The 5,271-nt window shown below is 34.5% G+C and overlaps 1 protein-coding gene across 2 annotated transcripts in view; it reads left to right on the top strand.

Annotated features, from left to right (window-relative positions):
- The window catches only part of LOC107040349 (protein LSM12 homolog A), a 90,768-nt gene that overhangs the window by 23,709 nt on the left and 61,788 nt on the right, over positions 1-5,271 (top strand). The window lies entirely within an intron of this gene.

The following is a 5,271-nucleotide window of genomic DNA, read 5'->3' as shown; positions in this document are numbered from 1 at the left end:
CCCTCCCCCTCTCATCCTCCTCCTCCCCCTTTCGCTCGTTAACTATACCACCCATTTTGCGAATGACCGTACGTGTCCGACGCTTTTACGATACTGTTTCGCACTCGGTTATTCCCCCTTCGTTTCAGGTTTTTTTTTTGCGAATGGATTTTTTTTTGTGACACACCCCTAGGGTTTATTTACCTCAATTTTTTATTTTCGTGTTGAAATTGCGGAATTTGTGTTTTAAAGTCAATTTCAGGAGACGAAAAATCTGCAAGTTTTCGAAATTTTATTTTGTTTTTAAAATTTTTGGAATTTTTCGGCATTAACTCCTGTCGGAACCTGATTTTAGTCCCATACCTGAATTTAAGCCGGAATATAATTTCAAGGCCTAGACCGAAATTCAGTTCGGGGTATGAATTTAAGGATATCCAATGCTTTTCTACTTTTGTAGTCGAACATCAGAGCTTTCATTTGAGCCCCATTTGAACCCAAGTTTCCGGGTGTTTTACAATGATTTTATCATTTAAAGTTTGCATTAAAGCGTTAGAAAACATTTTAAACGTCTGGAAACAAAATTAGAAAGTACACTTTTGGAGGAACATCGATGACATAATTGAAAAAATTGCAATTTTTTGAAATTACCAGCACTTTCCATAAATAATTTGTAAACAATCAATCTTCCACTATAAAAATCATTTGTCTAAATCGTAACAATTTTGTTCATACTCATATTCAAAATTTTACTAGAAATCGATTTCATACCTAAAAAAATGAGGTCTCCGAAAGTTTGAAACAATTGAAACAATTTCAATTATTTATTTATAAACAATGAATGTTTAAAACAAGTGCGAAATTGCTCTTGTAGTGCATATAGTATAATTATTTTTGCTAATAAATTAGCAATATGCTTCCCAATGTTTATTTTACACATCATTTCCTTCGGTCCTGTATAATTCATTCTTCATTTCATCTTATTACATTGAATAAGATTTATTTTTTACTAATTTTGTCAGATTTTCAACTCAGTTGAATGTTATCATCATCATTATTCTCATTATCCCTTTCTTCTATACAACCGATTGTCTTGTTCACAGTTCTATCTTTACCCTCAGCCCTTCGATAAAATGTTAATAGAAAATTTTTATTTACACACACTTGAATGAATTTGAAACATCAGATTTGAAGAAACCATCAGAAAAAGCCATTATGGATATTCGTGAAAAGATTAGAAATTTTCAACAACCATCATAAAAATCAAATCAACTAATATAACTATCGTAATCATCTTTTGACTGCCAATTAATGACATTACAACAAACATTTAAAGCGATGATTGAATTCATTTGAACGATGATTCTCAAAGATATCTCGGAACTATGATTTTCATAAAATTCAAAATTTTTGAAAATTTTCAAATAAATCAAAATAATTATTATTGCTATCGCCTTCATTTTCGAACTCGACCAAAAGGACATCTAAATAATTTTTTTAAGCCATCATTCAATCAATTCAGAACATTTTTCTTTAGTTATCGTGGGACGACCCATTTTTGAAAAAACTTTGAAAATTAAAAAAACTAATAGTTGAATTAAATTTTAATTAATGGCGATTGAAAAAATCAATTCCATCCATTCATTAGCGAACAATTGAAGAAAAACTTTGTTACATACGTATCCACATATACACACACGTACGAGCGATATAACACGAAAAATCCAAAACTTAACTTTGAAGGATTACAAAGCTTCCATGCGGAGGCAAAATAATTCTGTGCAAAATGTAATTTTACTGACGCTGAATGCTCATGATTTTTTCCAAATTTTTCTCACGCAATTTAATTGACAAATTTGATGATTGAAAATCGCGGAATCTGTACTGTGGTCAGTAGCAAACTCTAAAAAATACTTTAGGATGTCCTCAAGTTTCGACTGACCGTAAATTCTTGTAGAAACCTGGATTTAGGCCTGTACATTAATTTAAGCCCGGAAATGATTTCCAAACCGTAATTCCGGTCAAATAGCCCTCCCCCACCTCTCCTTGAATTTTTCATACCTCGAAATTTCGAAAAAGGGAGAAAAAAAATGAGAGTATAATTCGCGAAATGCCGCATAAATTGATCATCAATCCATCTGCAATCCATCGGTTCCTCTCAATTTAGCATTTAGGGTCACCGAAAAGGCAAAAATTCCGCCCAATCTCTCGTCCTGATATCCAGGATAGATAAAAAAGAGGAGATAAAAAAATCCCCGAAAAAGGAGTTCAATGCAGTGACATCCTGCATCTCATCATGCCAACCCCTTTCCTCATACAAAATACATCAGTATATCAATCCGTGAATCTCCGAGAACTGCAGAAAGCCCTAATAATACATTCAGAATAATTTGAGCGAAGATAAATACAAAATGTTTGCGTATTCTAGACCCCGAGGATCAGCTGCAATTTTTTTTCAACATTGTTTTTTTTTCATCTTCGAGTTTCTCTTTTTCTCGAGATAGCCATACGTGGAGACACATGTGGCATCCAGTCAGGCGAATGGTGGAATGAACCCCACAGGGACGGTGGAATTGTTACTGGGGTTGGAAAGACACTCTTTCAATTGAGTGAAGATTAAAAAAAGCGATGAAAACAAAATTTTTTCAATTGCATTATTTATGAAAAAAAAAATCAGATTATGGTTCTAAGATCGTGAACTTGCACTAGGTGTGAGAATTAGTTTTTATACTTTGGGTTTGCTCTTCCCATGGAACACGTCTCTGACGAACATGGCCCCTATGGCAAACCCCAAGACTTTGTTTGTGTCACTGACGCAGTATCTTCACTGCTCCTCTCTCCCTTCTGACCCTGTCAGAGCCTTCTTCAGGCCCTTGTAGGCCTCTCTGAAGGGTTTTTATAGAAGTGCGATGAGGGATCTCACTGTCTGCCATACTAAATAATTATTAAGAACTCTAGAACACGAAGAGACGAGAGAAAATTGATTAACAACTTTTTTTTTTTATAGAGAACATCTTTAATTTTTTGCGTTAGAAAAATTGTCACAGATTTTTTTTGTTGAAAAAAGAATATTGGTCTTGAGGTAGAAATGAGGAAATTATTTTTTACACTTACATTTTACTGTCAATTTTTTTATTCACCAATTTCGTTGCGTTTTGAAAATAGTCCAAGCAGGAAATCTGAGAAAAGTCGAGAGGATCGATTTCTGAGTTTATTGAGTCACAATCCTGCCGCGAAGTGATCAACTCCTCTCACTTTCTGACGAAACAAATAGTAAATTCACTTTGAACTTTTTGTGTTTCATCGTTTCACCACTGAATCATCATCCTTCACTGAATGATCAGTCACAATCGTCATTCACATCATCACCACTGAAAAACACGCCTCCCTTGCATTATATGCCAAAACTCGATTGTACACAACGATGGAAAACCTCAGAGTGCGTTCAAAAAATTTTGAAAGTGTAAATTAAAGTCCTGATGTTGTGCAAGTGTAGAGATAAAAACTGTGTGGCCTTAGCTGATGGAAGAGAGATGCAACTAACCAGCACGTGTTTCCGCCCCACGCGTTGCCAATCCATCATTTAGGTAGTCACATATGATACAGTGGGACATTTATTAGGTGCATGTTGCTGTGGATGGTTTTAATGGTCCCAATTCAAATATTCGGAGTATTGCAGAAATTTGAAAAAACAAAGTGAAACAATGAAATATTTGGAACTATTCAATGAATCAATCAATACTCCTTTCCATTCACCCTGTCATGTCATGATTTTTTATCAATTCTTGATATATTTCGAGGATTAATTGTGTACTTTAGGAGGTATTACCAGTCAAGACAATTGTTCATACAAATTTGGTATTTATACTTGTGGATTTTTGTATAGACCTGGATTTAAGTCGCGATCTGAATACATTAACGACGTTCAACCTAAATCGCGACCTGAATTTAAGCCCTGACGTAAAATTTATTTACCTCAATTTCGCGGTCCCTAAATTCATATCAGAGCCTGAATTTACGCACGGAGGAAAATGTTCAGAAAAAATTACGGAACTCACAATTCGCTTACCGATTACCGGAGATTCAGATAAAAATTACGGACCGCTCTGGAAAAATTCCGTGACAGTTCCGTAAAATTTCCTACTACCACATTCCGCTCCAGAATTACGCAAAAGATACATAATTTGTATTGAATACTTCTCTCCATGCGACTGAACCTAAATTTATCTATCAATCTTAATTCAATCACAGATCTGAATTTATTCCACAACCTCATTTTTGTTGTTACTTAATTCATATCTGAGTCTGAATTTATGCCTGAGATTAAATTTATGTGAAACACTAGTTTCAATATTTAACACTATTCAACAAATCAATCGATACTCCTGTCCATTCAACCCATGAAATCATCATATTTCATCAATTCTTGGACATATTTTGAGGATTAATTGTGTGCTTCAGGATGTACTACCTGTCAAGATAATTATTCATACAAAATTGGTGTTTATACTCGTAAATTTGTGTATAAACCTGAATTTAAGACTAAGCATGACTTCAAGTCACGACCTAAATTTAAGTCGTAGACTAATTATTCATACAAAATTAGTATTTATGATCGTGTTTTCCATAGACCTGAATTTAATGATGAACTTTAATTTACGCTCAAACCAGAATTTAAGGATATACCTGATTTTAATATCAGCCCTGAATTTAAGAACAGGTCTAAATTTAAAACAACATGAATTTAAGCCACGGCTTAAATTTACTTTAGGACCATTTTAATTTCGTTGCCCCTAAATTCATATCACAGCCTGAATTTGTGTCTAAATCTGAATAGACTCCGCATGCTCAGTTTTGTTGTGACTAAATTGATATCAGAGTCGGAATTTATATGGCCGTGACTATTCGCACCATTGCGTGAATCACTCCCGTACACTCCATACACTCCACGCATGCGTGAAGTTTGTGTGTTTCACGCAGCCGAATTTTCATACTGCTGTGTATTTCACGCAGTTGAAGTTTCATACTACTGTGTGTTTCACGCAGTTGAAGTTTTATACACTGTTGTTTCACGCAGTTGATTTTTATACACTGTGTGTTTCACGCAGTTGTAATTTTTATACTACTGTGTGTTTCACGCAGTTGTATTTTTATACATCAGGATTGCGTTTTTCCACTTCCTAGGCCTTATGCAAGATGAATTAAATTAAATTTTTTTGGCACTTTCGTTTTTCCCGATTATCTTGGAAACTATGAGAGATAGAGCCTTAAAACCTATTCCATTCGATTCCTGAG

The sequence above is a fragment of the Diachasma alloeum genome, unplaced genomic scaffold (assembly GCF_001412515.2).
Source record: "Diachasma alloeum isolate Michigan unplaced genomic scaffold, Dall2.0 Dall_scaffold_00327, whole genome shotgun sequence".
Taxonomy (NCBI): domain Eukaryota; kingdom Metazoa; phylum Arthropoda; class Insecta; order Hymenoptera; family Braconidae; genus Diachasma; species Diachasma alloeum.
The sequence above is the reverse complement of the archived record's forward strand: the minus strand, read 5'-3'. Positions and strand labels throughout refer to the sequence as shown.